This window comes from Zalophus californianus, chromosome 6, assembly GCF_009762305.2.
Source record: "Zalophus californianus isolate mZalCal1 chromosome 6, mZalCal1.pri.v2, whole genome shotgun sequence".
NCBI lineage: Eukaryota > Metazoa > Chordata > Mammalia > Carnivora > Otariidae > Zalophus > Zalophus californianus.
In genome coordinates this window covers 81427611-81454631 of record NC_045600.1, presented here as the reverse complement: position 1 = coordinate 81454631, position 27021 = coordinate 81427611, and positions in this window count along the sequence as shown.

Sequence of the window (27021 nt, the reverse complement as noted above, 5' to 3'; positions counted from 1 at the left end):
TTTAGAGAAGAACATCCAAGGCCCAGGATTCTTTTCATGCTAAATCTTGTCCCAAGTTTATCTTTCCCTGAGAGTGATTTTCTAGAGCTAGGCTTGAGTTGAGACCAATGAGTCCTGTCCGTCAGCTTAATTTCCAATAATCATGGTCACCACTGGCTTTATCTTTGGCTTTTCACCTGCTGTGTGTTCCCACAGATGGTCTCATGCAGCCTGCCTCAGTAGACCTTCAACCTCCAGGAATTTGGCCATTTCTGATTGTAGGGTGACTGCTATTTCCTGTGGTCATTTTGATTCTTGACATAACACATCTTTCCTTTCAGAGAAGGAGTTAAATGTCACATGGTGTGAACAAAGAAGCTAAGTTCAGAACAGTGGGTGCCTGCCTGGGTACCACCTAAGAAGTACCACTGATACTTATTTCTCTAAACATAGTCGGGCAGCTCCCAGAGCTCATGCTAAGACTGCTCTCAAATGTAGCTAGAAGGCCAGATTAGAGCCTTCGATTCAGAGGGGGCAGAGCCACCTCTCCACTCCCACCACGACCATCTCTGGCAGTGACAGTGAGTGTGGCATTTGAGCATAACATGCAGCAGGTGGCAGGAATTTAATCTCGTTTGTTAAATGAGAATGAAACTGTTCCTTATAAAACTTGGAGTATTGGGAGAATTAGGTAGGTGTGTGTATGGATTGTAGGGATTCAGGAATTTTGGATGGATACTTTCATTTCTATCTTCTGAGAAAATCCAAAGCAATGCAAGTTGATGTTGTTTAAGTGAGACATCAAGAAGTGACCAGTTGACGATCAGGGTGGTAGTGTCTTGGCCTTCCCTCCTCGGCTGTGCACTCTCTTTACCCTTACTTGCTTTTTGGATGGCTGGAATTCAGTACTATTTAGTTATAGGAAAAGCATTCTTTCTACTTGAATATTTTAAAATAAGGTTTCTGATCCATGTGGCACTTTCTTCCCACTAATTAACATCTGTACACAGCTCATAAAAACTATATTTGGAGAAGTGATGAGGGTAGAACTTTGCTTAGACTTCGTGCATTCTTATTTCAGTATCAACAGAATTCCTTACACTCCAGATATATTTTGAATTTATTTTGTATAATTTAAATGCTTGTACTTTTTTTTTTTTTTTAGTAATTTTTGATACTGGTTTGAGGAATGTGTGAGAGGGAGAGACAAAAAGATAGAAAGAGAGTGTTTTTCTTTCAGTGTCTCAAAAGATTTAACTTGGTTATTCAGGAATGATCTCAATTTTGTTTTGCACATATTTTTCACTGAATTTTATCCAGAAATTTAAGGCTGGATTAATTCTTCTGTGGCTAAGACCTGTTTTAATTTTATTAACCTCAGTCTATGTATATTTTCAGAGGAGAGGTCTAGTATGTTCATTACTCAACATTTAGGTCCTAATTTCCAGTTCTGTCATTATAGATAACACAGTATTTCCAGTGGATTGGCGTTCTGCTTTGTGGCCATTGAAACATGCAAGCAGGTCATTGAAATGAGGACCGACAGAAGATTTGTCTTTCCTGTTTACTGAGCTTGCTTTCCAGGACTCCTTCCTGACACCATTTCCCAGTCCTTGGAACTTGCCAGTAAACACTCCAACTAAACAGTGCTCCCACTCACTTAGGTTTCTGGACTTCTCTCCACCTGGCATGCTGTATGGCAGAATGTGGTGTACAGAATATCAAAGACCTCCTTACCAGCTCTGAAACTTTGGGAAATTGGAGACATTTAAAGTTCATACTTTGGGTTAATAAAAGTTTGAAGACTCAAAAGTAGTGATTTCTTGCTCAATATCCCCATTTCCACCATAGACTAAAGTAATTAGGTAGAATTTATAATCTATTGAATCTAAGATTGTATGAAAAGAAAATTTGAATTCCAGGAGCCTCAGGTAGAAACTCAGTTAGTAGAAATGACTCACTTTATAATCATGTGTGAAACCCTGAAATTTGACTCAGAACTTTAAAGTGATACAAATAGAGTACAAGAGGGCGCCTGGGTGGCTCAGTTGGTTAAGCGACTGCCTTCGGCTCAGGTCATGATCCTGGAGTCCCGGGATCGAGTCCCACATCGGGCTTCCCTGCTCAGCAGGGAGTCTGCTTCTCCCTCTGACCCTCCCCCCTCTCATGCTCTCTCTCTCTCTCATTCTCTCTCTCAAATAAATAAATAAATAAAATCTTAAAAAAAAAAAACAAAAACAAATAGAGTACAAGAAGACACAGTCCATCCGGTGGTCTAAGAATGCCTTCCTCTGCCTTTACACAGGATGAGGTCTTAGTCTTGTCAACCAGATGGATATCAAAAAGCTCTTGGGAATACTCTCTTCAAGACACCCTCACGATATTCCCACTTTCCCTACTGGAAAGGTGTTCTCCATTCATTTCCCCTATCCTGATCTTCCTTCCACCTCTTTGGAAATTAAATATATTTCTTGTTCAGGTATAAACAGAGATGTGAGAAAGGTCAGTAACCTCTGTTCAAGAAACAATTCTTTCCTATACGACAGGTGTTAACGTTCTAACATAGGACATTCTATTTAAAATTCTGTAAAAAAATATGTAATTTCCAACCATTAAAGCTAAAGTATCTTAAAAAAAAACAACAACAAGCTAGTACTTGAAATCTTATGATGGGTGGTAAAGGAGTTGATGGGGGGAATTATTATATTTCTTTTTTTTAAAGCTATTTAGCCAGTAGCTATTACTGTAAATGCCTCTTAGTAGGAACAAAAAAAAAAAAAAAAAAAGGAAAGTAATAGGTGTTTTTGCCAAATTACTTTTTTAAAAATTTATTTATTTGCTTAATTCAATGACATGAGTGAACTGAATGCTTTTGGGAATAACTATTGGGAATATGAAGGCATTGAGTTTGTCTAGGTAAAAAAGTATCTTACTCACCTTTGTGTTCAATTCCTCTTTTTCCTATCATGCTCAACTTGGGACCTAATAGGGCTGTACAGTGTTACTGAGTGAATAAATGTAGAAAATCACAGAAATGATTCCTTCAGTGAGTATGTTTGTAAGAAGAAGCTTGTGGGTATACAGTGGCAGAAATCTGAAACCTGGATAAGGATTCCTAGTAAGTGAGAACGAAGCATCCAGTTAGGCCTAGGAGTAAAGCCACACATATGAAACTGCATTCATATTAGTGGAGCAGTGTCAGATTTTGGTCTAAAAATTTCATAGGAAGGATCTTTATATATCTTTTGTGATACTATTTGAGTTTAGTTGTATTAATAAAGTAGTCTTTGTGATGCTACTTAACTCAAATACAGTAAGTAGAAAATATATTTATTTTTTGTTTAGCTAATTACATCACTGATTTGTGGAATGGCAGATATGCTCATGACAGTCAGTTCTACTCTAACACAACGTATGTGTTCTTATAGCACTGTGCAGAGTTGCACAATAAAAACCACAGGGTTTATAGGAAAAATGGGGTTAGGGCTACAACACTCAGAAACTCCATCAGTGACACATAATAGTAATAACAGTAAATTTACTAGTAATAGTGATTTACTAGTAATAATAGTAAATCAGTTTTACACATGTTAAATGGTTAAAAAAAACACGTATGCTAAAATAAATACATCACTTTGCCATGAAAAAGACTGAAGTTTGCTCATAGAAGTGAGCATCCAAAGGGTTACAGGTGACAAATTATTGGGAAGTGGGAGAAAGGAGGTTACTGATAGCAGAACAAAAGTTGTAACAATGTATGTGGATGGATGTTGTTCATCACACACATGGTGAACTGCAGTTAGCTGGTAGCTCTTCTAGGCACAAACTAGGTGAGGACATGTGTGTGTTTTGTGTATTCCTCCATAGCTCAATTCAAATGGGTGCACATAACAAACTTGAAATTTGCTCAGATTGTTCCCTGATATATTGATTGTGTTGGGACAAATTTAGGTTTTCTTCTTCTTCTTCTTCTTATTATTATTATGTTCAGTTAGCCAGGATATAGTACATCATAAGTTTTTGTTGTAGTGTTGAACAATTCATTAGTTTCGTATAACACCCAGTGCTCGTCACCACACATGCCCTCCTTAATACTCATCACCTGGTTACCCCATCCCCCCACCCCACTCCTTTCTGTAACCCTCAGTTTGGTTCCCAGAGTTCAGAGTCTCTCATGGTTTGTCTTCCTCTCTGATTTCTTCCCATTCAGTTTTCTCTCCCTTCCCCTGTGGTCCTCCACTCTATTCTTTATGTTCCACATATGAGTGAAACCATATGATAATTGTCTTTCTCTGCTTGACTTATTTCACTTAGCGTAATCCCCTCCAGTTCTGTCCATGTCGATGTAAAGGGTAGATATTCATCCTTTCTGATGGCTGAGTAATATTCCATTGTATATATGTACCACATCTTCTTTATCCATTCATCTTTTGAAGGACATCTCGGCTCCTTCCACAGTTTGGCTATTGTGGACATTGCTGCTATGAACATTGGGGTACATGTGCCCCTTCTTTTTACTACATCTGTATCTTTGGAGTAAATACCTAATAGTACAATCACTGGGTCATAGGGTAGCTCTATTTTTAACTTCTTGAGGAACCTCCCTACTGTTTTCCAGAGTGGCTTTCATTTCATACCAGCTTTTATTCCCACCAACAGCTGTAAGAAGGTTTCCCTTTCTCCACAACCTCGCCAACATTTGTTGTTTCTTGCCTTGTCAATTTTTGCCATTCTAACTGGTGTAAAGCGGTATCTCATTGTGGTTTTGAGTTGTATTTCCCTGACGGCTAGTGATGTTGAACATTTTTTCATGTGTCTGTTATCATCTGTGTGTCTTCTTTGGAAAAGTGTCTGTTCATGCCCATTTATTGACTGGATTATTTGTTTTTTGGGTGTTGAGTTTGATAAGTTCTTTATAGATCTTGGATATCAGCCCTTTATCTGTTACGTCATTTGCAAATATCTTCTCCCATTCCTTGGGTTGCCTCTTTATTTTGTTGACTGTTTCCTTTGCTGTGCAGAAGCTTTTTATCTTGCTGAATTCCCAAAAGTTTATTTTTGCTTTTGTTTCCCTTGCCTATAGAGATGTGTCTTGAAAGAAGTTGCTGTAGCCAATGTCGAAGAGGTTACTGCCTGTGTTCTTCTCTAGGATTTTGATGGATTCCTGTCTCACATTTAGGTCTTCCATCCATTTTGAGTTTATCTTTGTGTATGACGTAAGAGAATGGTCTAGTTTCATTCTTCTGCATGTGGTTGTCTAGTTTTCCCAGCACCATTTATTGGAGAGACTGTCTTTTTTCCATTGGATGTACTTTCCTGCTTTGTTGAAGATTAGTTGACCATAGAGTTGAATGTCCATTTCTGGGGGCTCTATTCTGTTCCATTGATCTATGTGTCTGTTTTTGTGCCAGTACCATACTGTCTTGCTGATCACAGCTTTGTAATATAGCTTGAAGTCAGGCAATGTGATACCCCCAGCTTTGGTTTTCTTTTTCAACATTCCCCTGGCAATTTGGGGTCTTTTCTGGTTCCATACAAATTTTAGGATTGTTTGTTCCAGCTCTGTGAAAATTGTCGATGGTATTTTGATAGGGATAGCATTGAAAGTGTAAATTGCTCTGGGCAGCACAGACATTTTAACGATGTTTATTCTTCCAATCTATGACCATGGAATGCTTTTCTATCTCTTTGTGTCTTCCTCAATTTCTTTCATAAGTGTTCTGTGGTTTCTAGAATACAGATCCTTTACCTCTTTGGTTACCTTTATTCCTATATATCTTATAGTTTTTGGAGCTGTTGTAAATGGTATTGAATTCATACAGCAATTCAGCCACATGGCAGGCTACAAAATCAATGCACAGAAATCAGTTGCACTTCTATACACTAACAGTGTAACTGAAGAAAGAGAAATTAAGGAATCAATTCCATTTACAATAGCTCCAAATTTACATTTTCAAAACAAGTGTGTGCTGTGTAGCAGAACCATCTGTAAGCCCAGCTATCATAGCTTACACATTTTGAACCCTTATTACATGCCAGGAACAGTTTGAAGCTTTTGACATGTATTAACTCATTAAATTCTGTTAACACTTCTGTGAAGTATGTACTACTCCTGGTTTGTATATGAGGCCACTGAGCCACAAGGAGGTGAAATAACTTGCCCAGGTTCACAGAACTAAGTGGCCAGGATGCCAGCGCTCTTAACCCTTTGCTCTTCTTCCCTCTCTGCTAAAAAGAAAGTAACTAGTTTGAATGCTTAACATTACAGAGCATCAAAAATTGCCAGACTTCTCTGGCATATCATTTGCCACTTGATACTTATATCAAAATGTATGAACTCCTTCAAACCAATAGGATGTTTACTGAATATGGTGAAGGAACTGTTTAAGCTATGTCAGAAGAATCTAATTTATTAACTCCCCTTGTACTTTATTCTTTTCTGTTTCTCAGGAAGAATTTTCACTATGTGATAATGGAAAACAGTGGGCAGGGAAAGGCAAACCAACCATTGTACAAAAGTACATTACCTTTACTTGGCTACAGGTGGGTCTATATTTGGTAAGATTAAGCCCTATTATATTTTCATGCTTGACAGTTACAGAATTGAAATTGTACCTCAGGATAGGAATTTGCCATTCATGTTCCAACATTCCTTATCTCCTGAGCAAAACCACTGCATTGATGTCATCTAATCCCCTTGTTTTTTTTCTTTCCCCTTTAGCTTGGTACTGCCTCCTTTTTTCCCTGGTCATTCTACCATACTGTAATGGAAGTTGTTTTTGTTTTGTCCTCTCTACCTCCAATTTTTTTGGGGGGGTGATGATGGTAGGCAGTGGTTTGCAGAAAAGAGTAGAGAAGCAAAACCACACTAGGCTCTGAGATAGTTATAAATAAGTGATCTCTTCTCACTTATTCTTACAGTAGAAATGTATCTCTCTTTGTAACTTTTATGTACATCTATTATGTTAGTCAGATTATTTAAAAATTAAAAAATACAACATTGCATTTTAGTTTTATAAAGTCATTGTTAATTTCTTTAAAAAATAAAGATTCTTATGTGCAACCAGAATTAATAACAATTACTCAAGCCTGATGGTTATCAACTCTGGTTGAATGTTTGGATCAATACTTGGAGAGAGTTTTTAAATGACTTAAATAATAGCAACAACAGCCTCCTCTCCCGCCTTATCCACCCCACCACCACCCCGCTGCCAAGAACAGAAGTGAAAATGAGTTGACCAAGGCAAGGATTTCTATCTCTGTTACTGTATAAACTGTGCTGGATAGCATCATCATTCATTCATCAATCGCTACTGATGTACCTACCAAGTGCCGGACACGGGGGGAGGAATAATGTGGTATTCAGTATATGCTCTGAAGTTAGAAGCCTCAGGGATCTAAAGGATGTGTAGGAATTAGTTGGGTGAAGGGAGAAGTGGCGCAATGGAATGTTGTGGGAGGAGTCTGGGCAGAGGGTAAAACCTTGTGGTGGGAAGGAGACTGAACCTTGTGGGGAAGTTTTCAGAAAGCTGCTGCACTAGGGATAGATGACTGACAGAGACTGTTGTCATGTACTCTTCCTGTGTCATTCTGGGCAGCCTGACGGTGTGACCACATCAAATATTGTACGGTCTCTCTTCCCCAGGGCTTCTCTGAGCCCTCATCTGCTGTCAGCGTTCTCTCCTCACTGTCTTCACCTCAGCCTTTTCCTCTACTGCTCTGTCCATAGTCAGTTTTCTCTGTGGCCATATGTTGTGTGGCAGCATACAATTGTATGAGTTGTTTCTCAGCTGTTGGAGAAACCTTGGTCAATTTGAAGCAGGGAAGAAGGGAATGAGGTCAAGAAAGGCTCTGGGGATTTAGGTTTTGGTCTTGGCTGTGATACCAAGTACCTCCAGCATCTCAGGCAAGTCTCTTCTCTTCCTGGGCCTCAGTGTTATCACCTCTAAGATAAGAGTATAGGCTGGGGGGATCTATAAGACTCCTTCAAGCTAGAAGTTTACCTTCTAAAGAAGCTCTTTAAACCAAAGCTCTATTTCTTGTGATGCCAGACTAAATAATTATTTAGTTACATTACTCTTTCTTAATACCATTGCTAGGACATAATGGTATTTATGCTATGTAATGGTCTAAATATTGACATTCTATTCCAGTGGCTCTAACTTTAGTTAACTTTCACAGATCCAGACTCTCCATATACCAAAGTTAAATAGGAAAAATTTCCTCAGACGTATAGTATGGAAATATGAAATCTTAATGTGTGGTAATATGAGCTCTGAGATGAAAAGGCTTTAGTCATTCAAAGTGATGATACTTAGGTTACGTGAAGAGTAATTTACTTAATTAAAATGAAAAAATCTGGGGCACCTGGGTGGCTCAGGCGGTTAAGCATCTGCCTTTGGCTCAGGTCATGATCCCAGGGTCCTGGCATCGAGCCTCGCGTCGGGCTCTCTGCTCAGTGGGGAGCCTGCTTCTCTCTCTGCCTGCCACTCCCCCTGCTTGTGCTCTCTCTCTCTCTGTCTGTCAAATAAATAAATAAAATCTTTAAAAAAAATAAAATAAAATGAAAAAAATTCTGAAAATACCAAATGTTGGTATTTTTCAGGCACTACTGTTGGGAGTGTAAATTGAAACTGCCATTTTGGAAAGCCATTTGGCAGTATCTCTTAAAGCTGAATATACATATACCCTATGAGCCAGCAATTCTACTCTTCAACAGAAATGAGTACATCTGTCCACTAAAAAGATATATACTAGAATGTTTATAATTGGTAGTAGACCAAAATTGGAAACTACTCAAATGCTCATCAACAATGAAAATGATAAATAAAATGTTGACTATTCATATAATGGAATCCTTTGGCAATGAGAATGAAGGATCTACAAAAGAACACAACATGGATAAAATTCACACACTTGTGTTTGAGCTTATGTTTGCTTATGCTGAACAAAAAAAACTACATAAAAAGAGCATAGCGCATATGAATTCATTGACACACGATACAAAAACAAAGTGAATTTTTAGGCTGTTAAAAGTCAGAATGGGGGTTACCCTTTGGTAGGTTGATGGCCATCAGGGAGCACTATAGGGGGCTTCTGGGATAATACTCAGTTTCTTGAACTGGTTACACTGATGTGTTTAGTTTGTGAAAATGTATCAAATTATACACTTATGCTTATGTGATTTTCTGTACGTGCATTATATTTCAGTAACAACATTTCAAAAAAGGGTTTTGACATTTATTAATTTAACCCATACAACAATTCTAGAAGGTAAGAATGGCAAGTAACTTTTCTCCAGTTATGTAGAGAAAACAGACTCAAAAGTTTGGTCCAAGGTCTCTAATTAGTGGTAGAGTTAGATCAGATCTGTAAATCTCCTGACCTCAGGAAGGTGGCCCCTATAGGAAGATCTTGCTTAGTGCCTGAAGCATAGTAGGTGCTCAGGAAAGGTAATTTGAAAATGGATTGTAGACTGTTGTTCTTTCAGTCTCCCAAGGCTATCATCTTGCTCTGGGAGTGACCATTTGCTCTGGTTGTGTGATATGCCTGATAGAGCAATTGTATTCACTCCTCAGAGAAGAATGGAGGTGAGCCCTGAGTCAGATGTCCAAAGAAGCTGCCAAAATACCTGTGGAGAATTACATAACTTTGTCCCTTTAGGGCTTAGAAAGAAGTGAGTCAGACACTCAGTTTTTAGACACAGTGCCTAGGAAAACAGGAAGAAGGTTAACTTACGCAGAAATCCATCTATGTGACCTTGGATAAATCATTGAACTTCTTTGGGGGCAGCAGTTGAAAGACACATTTGATACTTTTTCCTTAGGACCATGTGATCCCTCTGTGGTTAACCTTCTGAGATCCCTGAATTTTATGCCCTCCCATACATATAATCAGATTATCATTATTTTCAAGGACTTCTGACTGCTTTTCAAACTTGACAGTTCCCTTGGTATTATTGAAGATCAAATTTTGATAACTTACAACTCAAATGTGATATGCCAGTCTTCTTCTACCTGCCATATAGTGCGGAAAGGAGATGTACCAACATGTTATAGAGAGTAACCAAAGGCTTTATCCAACTTGTTGACTCTGTTTCTTCCCAAAATGTAAAACAGAATTTTTCTTGTCAACACAAAATTCCCATTATTTATGATGTGGCTAAAGAAAAGATAAGAAGTCCTGGAAATGGAATCTGTTATTGCTTGGATAATAAAAACTCAGGACCTTCTTTGGGAAAAAAATGGACATTGATAAAATGCTTTGATTTAGGGTTTGGCTGTGATGTCAAGGTCAGCCAATGAGTGCAGAGAGAATCTGAGAAAAATAAAGAGATAAATAGAAGCAGATGTTTGGAAAGTCTTCTTGAATATTGCTAGTGAATTGTATGGTTAGCTATCAAAATTTCAGGGTTACATCTGTCATCCTAATAAGGTTATAATGAAAGGCATTTAAATTGGTGTTTAAAAAACCTCATTAGAACTATGGTCAACTGTCCTTTACTGTGAGTGGCATTTTCTGAATTATGCTGCAAATTTTGTATCTGAGGTACTTTTGAGCTCAAGTCCTTGTCAGGGTATTTCTCAAGGAGGTCAGCTGCGATGGACTCCTATTAACTCAAGATCTTTATTTCAAACTAATATAAGAGAGAAATCTGATGAGAAGGAGAAAGGAAGTAAAGTTGAAAAGTTTTGGCTTCTGATTGGTCAGCATCTGTGTTCTCAAAACAAATTTCTTTGTACCTTCAGTTGTTTGTGGTTGCAGGAAATAGAAAAGTTCTGTCTTAGACTAACCAAAGGCTGTTATTTGAAAAGGTTGCATCACCTAACAGAGGAAATAGATCTCTAATAACGGAGCCAAAAAGGAGTAGAGCAGAAAGCTTAGAGATAGGACCCTTAGAAAGGTACTCGAATGGAAGGCTGGTCAAAGGAGTAAGCACAAATGGCCAAAAAGAGGTTCTGATTCCAAGCCAAGGCGCAGGGAATTTGAAAAAGAAAATGATCAAGATTACTGAGAAGTATCTAAAACTGTAGTATTGATATTTGCTTGACAGTTTGCTCCAAAATATCTTTATCTGCTTTACTGATTAGTTTTCAAAAGTGCTACATTTCAAAATGTAAAATGTGGAGAAGTCATGATTATTACTATCTGAATACAAAGTCTGACTTAATTCAGTTGAATTCCTGCCTCTGGGCAAATTACTTAGCGCACCACCCTCCCCGCCCCTCACCTTCTTCATCTGTAAAATGGAGAGATGATTCATGTCTATTTCATGGGATTGTTCTGAGGCTTCCATGAAATGGTGAATGTAAATAACTTAGTTCAGAGCCTATATTACATAAAAAGAGCATTCAGTGTTTTTGTCAATGGTAGTGAGGATAATGACCTTGACAGTACTCACAGTGAAGGACTCTGTTTCTTACTTCCCATTTTCTTTCCTTTAACTTGATGGCATCTCTACCACATTTTTAAAAAAATTTGACATCCCTTAAAAGGTTGCAAATAATAAATAAAATCTTGTTTTGTCTATTTTGTTTATACTGCCTCATTTAAAGGTGAAGTAGAAACAAAATTGTGAGGTTTAAGGTTGTATTAAAGGCTATATATGTATAATATATATAATAAATATACTTTATATATTTCTGGAATATATAAAGTATATTTATATATTTTATATAATAGTATGAAATATATTTAAAGTTCTTTTACTTTATATATACGTTATACACACACACACACACACGCACCTCACACACATTTTATATTTAAGGTGGTTTTAAAAAGAAAAAGGAATGGAATTAGAAAATTTACAAGAAGAAAGGGAGCCAGAGTAAAAGATAGCAGAAGTGTGAACTAGTGGGTCTGTATCAATCAAAGTCTTACTGGAAAATAGATGACCAATTCAAAGTAGATAATTTAAGGAGAATTTAAACAGGTGGGATTGCAGGTGAAACTTCAAGGACGTTTTACTCCTAAGTTTGAAGATTTGAGAGAAGGAGGAGGTTGCTACAACCCAGAGAAGAGAATCTGTAGAGCAGGCTGTCTCAAGAGGTCCTTGGGAGGACCAGAGACCTCTGTTAAGAGACACAGCCAAACTGAGGTGACCTCACTGGGACAGGTCTGGGGAAATAAATATCTTGAGTTCACTCTCCTTCCTCCCTACCATATCCTGCTGGCTCTTCCCATTAACTGGAGAGAATTGGAAACCAAGGGGATTGAGAGCAGTTCGCATTATCTACACAGGGCCATCTGTCTTCAGGAGCAGAAAGGGGATGAAGAAGTGTGGGGAGTGAACTTATCAGGCAGAGAGGACCATAAAGTTGCTAAACAACACTGAAATCTTAAGTAGGATCCAAAGCAAAAAGAGAGAATCAGATGCAAAATCCATGCTATCAGCAAACAATAAAAAAGCATGTCATTGTCTATGGAGTTATTCTAGATGATTCTAAATTTAAGTGACATCCTGCAAAATTGTCCAACTTGCCAAACACTTACCTCTTATATAATATTATTGGATATACAGCATTTAAATTTAGGAAGCACCTGGGAAAAATAATTTTGGTTTTAGAAGTTGGCCCAAACTTTTCTTTCTGAAAATACATAAAATAGATAATAAAATGATCTGTAAAGGCAACTCTTTATTGAGACAATAAAATGCTTCCATTTTTATCAAGGAAATTTTTTTATCCTGTGTCCCATAAGTACAAGTAGACACTCTATGAAAAAGGTAGTTACAGACCATTAAGAGGGGATCAAAATACTTATTTATCCCACTCAGAATTATTTACTGATGTGTCAGGAGGATATTCCAGAGGCCCAAGTTTTATGGTGAAGTGCAAGGAAAAGCATCAGGAATCAGCATTCTAAATTGAGCACATACAGCTTGGACCATGAATGATTCTTGTTCACAGAGATGGAATCTAAGAGAAGGTAAGGAAAAGCTAGCTACATGTCATCTTATGCTGGTCTTGACAGATCTTTTTTCTTGATGAACAGACTGTAAGAGGAATCCGTTGTGGAAGCAATATTCCCTTTATCTGTTTTGATATCTTGAAAAACAAATCTGACAAAAGACACAGCCAGTAGTGCAGAGATTTGTATAACTCTCTTTGGAGAAATCTTTATTTATTTTTTTTGATTTTTTATTGTTATGTTAATCACCATACATTACATCATTAGTTTTTGATGGAGTGTTCCATGATTCATTGTTTGGGCCTAACACCCAGTGCTCCACGCAGAATGTGCCGTCTTTAATACCCATCACCAGGCTAACCCATCCCCCCACCCCCCTCCCCTCTAGAACCCTCAGTTTGTTTTTCAGAGTCCATCATCTCTAATGGTTCGTCTCCCCCTCCGACTTACTCCCCTTCATTCTTCCCCTCCTGCTATCTTCTTCTTCTTTTTTTTTCTTAACATATATTGCATTATTTGTTTCAGAGGTACAGATCTGTGATTCAACAGTCTTGTACAATTCACAGCGCTCACCATAGCACATACCCTCCCCAATGTCTATCACCCAGCCATCCAAACCCTCCCACCCCCCACCACTCCAGCAACCCTCAGTTTGTTTCCTGAGATTAAGAGAGAAATCTTTATTTTTGTAAATATAATGTTGGACAAAGTGGGGACAATACAGTACTAGACATATGGTTGTTAGTAGCATTAACAAACGACTTTGCATATTGTGTTGCAATTTATAAACTTTCCAAAGATGGAATTATTGAAGCCTCACAACAATGCTGTGAGGCACGACCCTCTTTACAGTTTCGAAATGGAAAACCTGGAAGATTGAGAGCATTTTCCAGCTCACCAACTGGTGAATATTCTTGTGGGAATGGTGGTTGGAGTGGGTAAAAATCAAACATGAAAACATTAACCAAAGTCTCCTAAATATATTTTTAAATCAAATCAAACATCTTTGTTTACTAATTTTTATTGAGTGCCTTTTGCATCCGTGGTGAGCACTTGGCAGATATATGCTAATGAATGAACGAATGATTTGCATGAACAGATGATACACATGATAACACTTGTCTTGTGCTCATTCAGCTCCTGTGAATGCATTTTTTTTTTTGAAAGATTTTACTTATTTTATTTGACAGAGAGAGATAGCGAGAGAGGGAACACAGGCAGGGGGAGTGGGAGAGGGAGAAGCAGGCCTCCTGTTGAGCAGGGAGCCTGATGCGGGGCTCCATCCCAGGGTCCTGGAATCATGACCTGAGCTGAAAGGCAGACACTTAAATGACAGCCTCCCGGGCGCCCCTGAGAATGCATATTCTTCAGACAGCATGCACAAATTTAGATGATATACAGTGCGGGGTTCCCTGCAAGGTATTTCGATAGCCATGGATATGTTTGAGGAGGTGGGAAAACTATAGCAGGCGCAGAGCAGTACAAGGAGCTCCTGGCGGCCAGGCCCCCAGTGGCTGTGGGTGCGTACCGGCTTGCAGGAGTCAGACATGTGTGGCAGTTTAAGGACAGTCTCCCTCTCATGCTGCCTTGGAGGTCTGGAGGCCTATCCAGCCACCATGACAGGCTCTGACAGTCACAAGCAGGCATGGAGCATCCTTAACCTGAAGGCAGAAAGCCCCATGCTCGTGTGTCAAAGGTCAAATGACGGCTTGGCAGCCTTGGGCTTATACTTACCCTGTGTGTCCTCTGTGTGCTGTGCTTGTCTGCAAAACCAGGAATGACGCAGTGTCATTCTTGGCCCTTTGTGGATTTTTTTGTGCTAGAACCCCCTTGGGCTGTTGTCAGTATGCATCCTTTCCACCCTTCCCCGCCTTCCTTAGAACTGTACAAAACAATTTGATTCAGTTCATAGACGAACAGTGTGCCTAGTGGTGGAGACCCCTTCGTGCCCTTGTTAACCAGCCTGTGGGGGTCTACTTAAACTACCAGATTGCTTTTTGGGAATCCCTCTGCTTCTTTAAACCTGGAACATGCCTTCAGTACCAGGAAATATTTGGAGAGGAGTTAAAGAAGTATCTGTCTTGATTAATCCAGAACACTGCCTCTAATGTCACCATTGTGGGTTCAGATGTTCTTTCATGACTTTGACCAGGCTTCTGAAACCCCAGAAGGAGACACTTTGAGAATAGGACAGTACTTCCTGTACTGTGCTTGGCAAAATCCGGTTAAAGAGCTAAAGCTCCACAAAACCTATATGACCCCTCAAGTCCATTGCCAGGACCTCCAGTGTGGATTAAGAATGGCCACAACATGACAAAAACTTGTAAAAACCCACTTATTCCTCCTGGAAGACCTTGAACCCTGTCAGACTGAGGAAAACACTCTGGGCTCAGTGCAGGCCCTAGACAGGAAGCACTGTCACCAGCCCTGAGGGTAGAATTCCTGGAACTTTACCTGAAACTGTCACCAGCTGGAGGACACCTTGATTCTGACAGCTGGACACAGGGTTTGGAGCTGGGCAGATCTGAGTTTGAAGCCCTCCACTGCCACTGAAGAAGAGTAGGGTCTTAGGCAAGTTTCTTAATTTCTCTAGGCTTCAGTGTCCTTCTAAACTGGAGATAATAATACTTCCCTATAGGTCTGCTGAGGTGTTCATGTGCAGACTCTTACAGAGAGCATGGAGACAAATGGGCTCCACAGACATTCCTAACTATGAAGATAATCTCCAGGATTCTCACAGTGTCTCTCTGTATGTGCCCCAATGGCTTTCAACTGCGTGGTCTCCTTGAGCCTCACAGTAGTCCTGTGAGGGGGTTAAGAGCATCTGTGGACGCCATTATGAAAAAGAGGAAAAAGTATGATACTGGGAAACTCTGACTTTTTTCTCACATCAAACCATCAGGTGGAACCAGGACTGATTGTTCCACCTAATACTTTATCCGGGAAACTTTGCTAAATCGTATTTTGTAAACATTCTTACAGTATCTGAACAAAAGAGAGTCCAGTGAGACACAAGGAAGAAGAGCTGTTCTCCCTGAGGCTGGCCACCAAGAAGTTACAGAATCTCCTCTGAGACTATAGGATGCTAGTCATGCCGATAGTACTCCTGCTAGAAAAATAGTATTTCTCCCCCATACCCTTAATCTCACTAAAATAATTTAATCAACTTTATTGTTAGAGTCATCAGCTGTGCTCATTGAGAGAAATGGCGTTATGAAATATTATGAAGCCATTAAAAACAATGAGGCAGATCTATATTCAGATAGGGAAGGATATCTAAACGTGCAGGATATGCTCTGCACGTTTACTGACGTGCAGAGCAATATGCATAATGTGATTAGATTTTTGAAAAAGTAATATATGCAATTTATATGGTGTACATACTGTGTGAGCTCAGTAACATTGCACATCAAACTGCAGATTGAATTTGTTCTTGAGAGTGTGCTTAGAATGGGGAATAGGTAATGGACTTAAACATTTTTTATTCATTTGTTTTGTTTATATTTTTACAATTAAAGTGCATTACTCCCTTTAGTTTCTTGAGATTTCTGTCAGCTTACCTTTGGCAATTACTACTAGCCAACAGACTCCTTTAATAGGCAAAATAAAATGAGCGATAATCATTTCAAATAAATAAATAAAAGCATTACTCTTCTAAAATTATGGAATACCAAAAATTGGGGAAAAGACAAAACTAGTACCATGCCTAGTTTCTGTCCTTTACTTAGGTGGGTATTTATTGAATAGGAACTCAATGAATTCATAATATATTTCCTTACAAAATAATAATGATAAAAATAATATACCTCACATTTAAATTCTCCTTTATAATTTGTAAAATCTTTTTATATGCATTATGTCGTTTGGATTTTGCCCACAAACTCTAAGTTGGGCAGAGAAGAGCATCTTACAAATTAGGATTTTGAGATTTTCAAAGATTAAATCATTTTCCCAAGGTCACATGTAAGTGGCATTGAGACAACACTCTTGTTACTTGACTTTTTATTCTTTTACCAGAGATTTTTCAAGTTCTCTCTGTTTGCCATGTCCCCTGTTCTCTCCCTATAGCACATACACTGCAGCTTGCAAATAAAGATAGGAAAACATAGAAGCATCACCTAAGTCAGTGCCTGAAAATGACACTAACAATTCCTAACCAATAGATCACACTGAGATCCAAATGTTACTTTGTTTACTTTCACCATGTGCTTTTTAAATATTCCACAAGCTATGGCAGACTATTTGCTAACGCCAAGTTACAGCTTGCTTTTCTGAAAGATGGACTTACTGGTTTCAGCTTCAGCTTCTCATTTATATCATTTACTTAAAGAGGAAGACATTATGTGGTTTTTAGTTCATCTTCCACCTTAAGAAATAATCAAATGCCCACACAATCCTCTGTTTCTCTCTTCCATAGCAGACCATTTTTCCTTCATTTTTGTCCAGAGGGAGAGGAAAGGATTAGGCTTAAAGGACGGCCAGTCCGTGAGACAGGAGAAATTTATAAACATCCCTGAAGAAAAATCCTTTTGCCATAATGCCTCAATTAACTTAATTTTTGTGGTCTGGCCTTGTAAACAGAAACCTGAGACTGTGGATGTGCTCAGAATGAAACACTAAGAAACTGCAAGCAAGTGAATGCTGGTGTTGGCTGGGTAGACACACCCCGTGGGGACCTGGAGGACGAGCTCTGTCTGCAGTTCTCTGTGGATGAAAGGCAGTGCAGGCTGGTATGATTCCCAGGACTCCTGCTGCAGAGAGATGGGTGGGGAGAGGATGAAGTTTCCAAAGCCACAGAGTAGAGGAGAAATGGGTCCTAAGGACTGGTATTTGTTTGTACATTCATTCTTTCATTCTCTTCATATTTTTTTTTTTTTAAAGATTTTATTTATCTGACAGAGAGAGACACAGCGAGAGAGGGAACACAAGCCGGGGCAGTGGGAGAGGGAGAAGCAGGCTTCCCGCCGAGCAGGGAGCCCGATGTGGGGCTCGATCCCAGGACCCTGGGATCATGACCTGAGCCGAAGGCAGACGCTTAACGACTGAGCCACCCAGGCGCCCTCTCTTCATATTTTTTAAGAATAGGTACAACCTGCGATGCAGATATAAAGATGATAAACATATAATGTTCTTGCTTCCTGGAGTAATATTCTAGGGTGAAGCTGAGGCAAAAAACCAATTTAAAAAAATTAATTACAGATCACAATAAATGTTAAACATAAACCCAGTGCTATGTTAATTAACAACAGTGGGGTGAAGGTAGGGCCATACATAGATAGGGTGGTCAGGAAAAATCATGAAGGCAAAAATGATAAGCCTCTGCCTGGTGTCATTCCCATCACTATTGCAAAGTGAATACAGTCTCTCTCCTCCTCTGCCAAATCATAATACTGGTCTCTCCTAAGACTGGGAGTAAGATGCCTAAAACAGTCGTTCCTCCAAAGCCATGCAATTAACTACTGTGACGTGTTAGCTAATTTTGTGAAGTGGCATTGCCATGAAATGGTCTTTCTTGATGAGGAAAAGCAGTTTCCTCCTTCTTTCCCTTAACTTCTCTCACTTCTAAGCTATTGCCACTTCATTTACAGAGCATCTATGGAGTGTCTTCATCTTCATTCATCTATAGAGCAGAAAGATGAGTTCCCTTGGTGGTGACCACTGCATTTGTAGGGATTAGGAGAAGCAGCAGGAGGCTGCTCACTCTGTGACGTTGTCTAGTGGCTTTGTGCTCAGGGAGAAAATATGGGCTTAAATGACAATGGGATGGATTCAAGTTATGAACAAAGGAAGCCTTCATGGCTGCAAAGAATCACCAGGACACATGACTCTTGGCAACCTAGAGTTCCATTCCTAAATAGTTAGGCGGTGAACTCTCTAGAATTGTTTTGGTGCAATCCTAAATTTAGGGCAGGAAACAATCTCCAACAGACTTCAGTCCCTTCAGGTCCTATGAAGCTATCACACGGAATGTGGTTTTTCTTTTCTCCTTTATTAATATATTATTTTGTTCAAAAGCTTTCCATTAGATACAACCAACAATGCAAAAAAAAAACAAACAGCATCAATTTGGAATTTCTTCTGATAGTCTTTTTTTGGACAAACTATTTAATTGCATGAGCTTTTCCAGATGTGAGGCTCACTCTATGGGAAATAACAAAGAATTTGTGAATTAAGTAAATTATCCTGCCGTTATGCTATTTTTTTCTGTGTGGTTATATATTATAAATAGAATGTTGATGTTAATCATTTCAATTGCTAGAAAATGCATTCTTAGAATTGTTTTGCTTGATAAAAATTATTTTTTAAGGAAAGAAGAAAAGCAGCTGTTTTACATTTATAACAAGATTGGGGTTAAATATTTAAAATCTCTGTACTGAGTCAACCTGATTTCTTCAAAAGTTCTGTTTCAGACACAATTCACCTATTTACTTCTGACTTGCTTGACCTTTTTTGCTTGATTCGATGCTAATACTATTATATCCAGATTTGAAATACTGACATTTTCCTGACCTAAGTGATGTTAAACCTTACAGTCTGTTCTGATGAAATGAGTGTTTGGATCTCTTTCTGTGTGAATTATCCATACAGCTGCTCTAAGCTGCTCCTTCCTGCTACTGAGGCTTCTCTTCTCCTTTACTGAGGGCATCTGTTTCCCTCAGAATTAGTCTAGAAGGCTTTACACTATCATAGGAGTCAAGAGCCTCTCCAGCAAGTCCTCTTGTATGAGAACACCCGCTCTTGGGACAAAGTCTTAGACTCCTATCTCACAGGGAGAGGGTGAATTTATTCTTTGTCATTACTGAGAAACATCAACAGATGTTCAGCCTGGAGCTGATGCTTCTTGACCTCCTTCCTTCACATTGGATTATGAGAAGTACTGGAGAGTTGAAAAAAACATTTGGTTTGCATATATTCCACCACTGTAGTGAAACACTATATAGCCAGGGCTGTGATCACCCCCGTTCTGAAAATTTACATTTCTCTGGCATAGGGAGCCAAGTCCTGGCAGAAATCAGGAAGCAGGCCTGAAAGGCATCAGCATTAAGGACTACAGGTATAAAATACGCTCATCCTCTTTTACATTTTTTCTAATGTGTTTGCCTGGAAAGCTATTTTTGGATATTATGCTCATGTCCACTGACATAAAGAAAGAAAAATGAAGGAAGAAGTGGTGTCCTTGGTAAAAATGGTTAAAATAAATACAAGTTTGGTGTCTAGATAAGATGTCTACAACCTAAAGAATTTAAGATTTAGGTAGTACTGTTGTATTGGGGCATCCAGTACAGATAGAAAAGATATTCATGTACCTCTAGTCAAATATTTCTGTAAAGTTTCCCCAGTTTTCCAGCCCAGTGAAGATAAACATGATGACATGTAGGTTAGTTCAGGAAAAATAAAATATTTATGAGCCATGTGTTTTTACATTTAAAATAAAAACTTTATTCAATTCTGTAAAAAATGAATATTCTTATAATTTAGATTACTAACTCAAGAATCTGAGAATTTGAATGAGAACTCAGGCATTGCTCCTTACATATTATATAATATTAACATTTGGGTAGGTTTAAAAAGAAACAGTGTAAGGCAGCTTTCTCATCCTTTCTCCTTATGGCTGGAAGAAGTGCACACAGCTAAAGGGGTACGGGTTGCTCATTGCTGTACAGGTCTTTTCTCTTGCTTTTTTTTGGTTTACTCCTTTCCTCTCCTTCTAAGGAGAACTTGTAGTCAAACTATTTACTTCACCTCCCCAGGGCTCAGTCTCCTCCTCAAAAAAGCCTCAAATCTATTCTATCTATAACATTCATGTCTTTCAAAAAGGCTTAAAAGGAAAATCGAAGTCATAACGGCTACCATCATTAGGATGAGATGCCTCAAGTTAACGTTTACTCTGTGCTTTTTTGGACCCAAACAAGGCCCACCTGAAGAGGCTAGGGGGGAAAGTCAGAGAAGAGAGGCTGCCAAAGACATGCCCAAAGTCAGAGCTTGGATTCTGGTGGCAACCTAATCTTTCCAAGACTCATCAGGCTGCCTGGAAGGCAAGCCCACTCCCATTCTCCTCCTGCCTGCCCTCCTCTGATCCCAAACCACAACTTGCCTTGATTATGGTTTTAAGATCATTAAGAAAAAAATATTTTAAATATTCAGCTATTTATAGAGACTTAGCTCTGCACACCCATAAATGCAGTAACCTCAATTATTTATATCTTGAGAAGGCGGATAATGACCAGTGATATATGTAAGTGAGGTGGGAGGAGATAAAGAAAGATCTTTTAATTTTGGAAATGAAGAGAGACCGTTCCAAAAGAGAAAGTACAGTTGACCCTTGAACAGTGTGGAGGTTAGGGGCGCCAACCCCATGCACAGTCAAAAATCCCTGTATAACTTTAGACTTCCTAAAATGTTTAACTACTGATAACCTACTATTTACTGGAAACCTTATCAGTAACATAAACAGTCCATTAACCCATATTTTGTATGGTATATGTATTATGTACCATTTTCTTATAATAAGCTAGAGAAAAGAAAATGTTATTAAGAAAATTGTAAGGAAGAGAAAATACACTTATATACTGTACGGTATTTATTAAAAAAAAATCTCCATATAAGTGGACCCACAAAGTTCAAACCTGTATTGTTCAAGAATCAACTATCGAAGGACATGGTGATTTGGGATTATGGATAAAGTTGTATTTTAGGAAAGGACTCATTTATAGTGAGAAACTCAAATTGATTGTTTAAGATGATTGTAAAAGGGATGATTACAATCCGATACTTATATTTACATGTATTTGGCCAGCATCCATTGGGATATTACCATGTGTTCATTTTTTTTGCTAGATTCATGGACATTAATGACAAAATCTCTGCTCTCAAGGAACCCGGAGTAATGGAGGAGACAGATGAGCAAACAAAGTGACAAGGTAGCGTGAAGGGCTGGCACAGAATACTATGGGGGTTGAAGGTTGGTACCCAGATCTGGCCAAGTCTAAAAACATGAGGAATTCTACCAGAAAAGTGGAGAAGGCATTCCAGAACAGCAAGTGCCAAGAAGAAGGTTGGGGATGGGTGTTCAAGAAGGCATTCAGGATACTGCCGGCACTTCCAAGATTCTGAAACCTATGATACCTATGAAGAAATGAAGGGATATGCAGTTAGAGGGGTAGGTGAGGTCTTGGTTACAGAGGCCTATGCCAGGGTAACAAATTGGGCTTTTTTTGTTAGGGTTGGTGTTTTACAATTAGATATTTCTTAAGACGGTCATACTGACTCAGATGGTGCTGGATTTATTGAGTAACTTGACTTTTTGGGATAAACCTACCATAAGGAGCAGCAGTTCAGGGGGTTGGAACTATACTGAGAAATAGGTAAGGGAAGTGCCCAAGAGCCTAACATTAACACCCCCATGCCTGTACATCTGTGAGCTCAAACATGTGGACAAATAAGATGATTTTAAATAAAAATCAGTCAATCGAAGGAAATGCTCCTCTCTGCACTGGGGCTGCATACTCATGCTTTGCCATTGGTTATCCTCTAGGGATCAGTCACTGAAGCATGGTTCCTATGCTCTTATGCCATTAAAATAGAAAAATATTTCTTCCTTTCCTTTCATTGTAACTATGGACAGATCAGGTGGCCTTATTATATTCACATATGGTCATAACTCATAGAAATCCACCCAGTGGGGATTTCTGTGGAACTGAGGTTCAAGCCCTTGCTCCAACATGAATTGAAGAAACAATAAGAGTCAACATGGTTTGTGCCTGCCCTGTTGGCAGAACCATTCTCAAATGGCTTTTCACATGCTCTACTCCTCCTGCCTCTGCTTGTTGGCAAGTTCCAAAATGCCTCGAATGAATCAGCTGACTTTCCCTATAGCTTTCAGCATGGGCTGGGCAATTCCTTTGAAAAGCCTTGGCCTGACTTTGTTTACATATCACTTTGATAAGGTATTAGGTGAAATCTTGGGCCCTGCTTGGTCAGAATAAACGTGTTATGAAGTCAATTGCTAGAGAAGAAAAGTATTTTGATGTTGTTGTTTGAAGTATTACTTCTTCAATTAATGAAGGGAAGGCCTACATCACCCCCTTACTTTTCTTTTCAGCTCTGGTTATCTGAAAAGGTATTTAGGGAAATGACATTTAACAAAACTTTCCAAAATTGCTTACCCACTGTCACTGGCCTTGGTTGCGAAGAGAGTCCCTAAATGGATCATTTGGTGACAGCAACCATAGATAGACTTGGGGTAAATGACTCTTTGCCCTACAAGCAATAGGTAGCCTTTGCAATGACCAAAACTGATGAGTCACCAGAAAGCTTTTTTTTTTTTTTAAATTTTCATTTGACTTGTCATCATTTACTCATACCATATTGCTCTTGAAGTAGTGAAAACACATGCAAAGGTAGACATTTTTGAACACGGTAAAACCATGAATTGGATTAGGCTATAGGCTGAGCCCCATTGTTAACTGTAAAGCAAACCATTAGGGTGCTAAATTTCTATATTAGTGGTTCTCAGAGTGTTGTTCACAGATCCCTGGATGTCCCAAGATTCTTCTGCATGGCTCACGGAGCCAAAACGCTTTTCATAATAATACTTAACATATTATTTGCCTTTTGGTCTCTGTTGACATTTTCATTGAATGTACAAAAGCAGTGATGGGTAAAACTGCTGGTGCCTAAGCAAAAATCAAGGCAGAGCACCAAAACACGCTAGCAGCTATTGTATTCTTCACCACCACATACTTGCCGTAAAAAAATGATTCTGCTTTCACATAAAGTTGTCTTAATGAAGTAGGAAGAAATGATTAATCTTATTCAGTCTTGACTGTTGAGTACTTTGGTTTGTGTGTTTTCTGTGCTATGTGACAAAATGGGAAGTAATGGATAATGTGCTGCTGCTGCAAACTGAAGTGTGGTGGTTGTCTAAAAAAGAAAGTGTGCACTTCTTTGAGTTCAAACTAAACTAGATATGCTTTTAATAGAACACTCTTTTCATTGAAAAATGACAAGTTATAGTTATTCAGGCTTGGGTATTTGGGAGACATTGTCTCAAAATTAACAAAGTGAGCCTGTCACTTCAAAGAACACAACGGTGGAATTTGTTCTTAATGATAGAATTTAAGCTTTCTAGTAAAAGTAGATTTTTGAAATCTTGTGTCTGTTACCAGGAGCTTGACAGCTTCCCAGTATTAAAAATATTTTCTGATAAGGTTAGTGGTGATATAATGAATGCGATTTTTTGATATGGTGTCATTATATCATTATATGATATGTATATAATATGTTTATGTATAATATATACAGATTATGTTAGATGTGTAAAAATTTGGAAGACCTGCACAGCTCAGTGAACTGATATTTTCCATATGACCAATGCGTGATGTTAAACATGCAGGGGTAAAAGCTCCATTCAAAGTGCCAAGAGGTGACAGAATTTTAATGTAACAGCACATGGAAGATTCATTGATATGGTTTCATATTCCATATTGCAGCTAATCTTTAAGAAACTATTTCTTGTTGGGGCACCTGGGTGGCTCAGTTGGTTAAGCGATGGCCTTTGGCTCAGGTCATGATCCCAGGGTCCTGGAATCAAGCCCTGCATCGGGCTCCCCGCTCAGCAGGGAGCCTGCTTCTCCATCTCCCTCTGCTTGTGCTCTATCAGATAAATAAATAAAATATTAAAAAAAGAAACTTTTCCTTGTCAGGTTGTGATACTGTCGTGATTATCTGAAAAAGGCATTAAAACACTCCTCTTCTAACTACATATCTGTATGAGGCAGGATTTCATTCGTTTCAACCAAAACAACATATTAGAACAGATTAAATGCAGATTAAATGTTATATAGATTAACGTCAGATTAAACTAAGAGAATCCAGCTGTCTTCTTTTATTTTTTATTTTATTTTTTTTTTTAGAAAATAGGTTATTTAAAAGTTTTTAAGTTGTTGGGTTACCTGGGTGGCTCAGTTGGTTAAGCATCTGACTCTTGATTTTGGCTCAGGTATGATCTCAGGGTCATGGATCAAGCCCTGCATTGGGCTCAGAGCTCAGCACAGAGGCTACTTGAGATTCTCTCTTTCCCTCTGCCCCTCTCCCTGCTCACACTCTTTCTCTTTCTCTCTAAAATAAATAAATACATAAAATCTTAAAAAAAAATTTTAAGTTGTAGTTTCTAGTATGGTAAATATTTACAGATGTAACCCACATAAACAAAAGTACTTTGAAGTCCTCAGTAATTTTTAAGTGTGTCAAGGGGCCCTAAGACCAAAGAATTTGAGAAGCATAGTTTTATTTTAAGAACTACGTAAAACTAGCAGAGCAAGATGGCGGAGGAGTAGGAGACCTAGATTTCGTCTGGTCTCAGGAATTCAGCTGAATAGGGATCAAACCATTCTGAACACCTACGAACTCAACAGGAGATCAAAGAGGAGAGTAGCAACAACTCTCTGAACAGAGAAGCGACCACTTACTGGAAGGTAGGACGTGCGGAGAAGTGAATCCAAGGCGATATTCGGGAGGATAGACAGCGGGGGAGGGGGCCTCCATCGGCCACTACTGGGGGTGCCTGAGTGCGGCAGAGCTCCCAGGTATCGGAGCGGGGAAGCCGGCTGCAGAGACAGAGCCGAGGCGCGGGCTCTCAGCTCGGGGTTGCCATAAACTGTGATCCGCGGCCCAGTTGGGCCACTGCTCCTCCAGCAGGGACCCAACAAGCGGCAGAGCTGGGGAGACTCCCCTTCCTTCCCGGGGAGGAGCGGTGCAGGAGTGCACCGCAGGGATCTGCTGGGTTTGGAGACTCCACACGGGGTCGGGTGCCAGAGATAACAATGCTCGGTCACTGGCCGGGTGAGCGCGGAGTGCGGCCGGAGACCAGGGAGATGGGAGTGACTGCTTTTTCTCTGGGGGCACACTGAGGAGCGGGGCCCCGAGTTCTCAGCTCCTCCGGATGGAGATTGGGAGGCCACCATTTTTGCCCTGGTCCTCCAAAGCTGTGCCAAGAGCTTGCAGGGAACAAAAGCTCCTGAGAGCAAACCCGAGCAGCTTCCTTATCCCGGACCGAAAAGGGCGGGGCAATTCCGCCTCCGGCAAAGACATTTGGAAACCACAGCAACAGGCCCCTCCCCCAGAAGATCAGCACGAACAGCCAGCAAGCCAAGACCAAGTTTACCGATCAAGGAGAACGGGAGAACTCCAGCGCTAGGGGAATACTGCACATAGAATTCATGGCTTTTTTTTTTACCATGATTCATTAGTTCATCAAAGTTAATTTTTGTTAACTGTTTTTTTTCTTTTTCCCTTTTTCAACCAACATCTTATCAATCCCTTTTTAAAAAAATTTTTTTTTTTTTTCATTTTTAGAGTCATATTTTATCCCTTCATAGTAGTTACCCTTATTTTTGGCATATATATATATGTTGTTCTCTCTTTAAAATTTTGAGATACAGTTTCTTCTAACAGATCAAAATATATCCTAAATCAGTAGTGTTTGGCTTTGTTCTAGTCTCCTGCCTGATCATATTCTCTCCCTTTTTCCTTTTTTTTTCTTAAATCTTCTTTCTTTTTTCAAACAACTTCTTATCAAGTCCTTTTATAAAATCTTTTATAATTTTCATCTTTACAGTCATCTGCCATCCCTTCATTGTATGAACCCTTATTTTGTACATATATGGCTTTCTTCCTTTAAAATTTTAGGAGGCACTTTTTTCTAACAGACCAAAATACGCCCAAAATTTAGTGTGTGGCACTGATCTATGCACTAGCCTGATCATATTTGATCATATTCTGCTTTTTTTGTATTGTTCTGTTTTTGTTTTTATCTTTTTTTTTTTTCTCTTTCTTTTTTCTTTCTTTCCCTTTCTTTTCCCCTGGTTTCAGGTCTTTTCTGATTTGTATAGAGTATATTTGCTGGGGACGTTGTAAACCTGTTAGCATTTTGTTCTCTCATTCATCTATTCTCCTCTGGACAAAATGACAAGACGAAAAAAATCACCTCAGCAAAAAGAACAAGAGGTAGTACCGTCAGCCAGGGACCTACTCAATACGGACATTAGTACAATGTCGGACCTAGAGTTCAGAATCATGACTTTAAAGATACTAGCTGGGCTTGAAAAAAGCGTGGAAGTTATTAGAGAA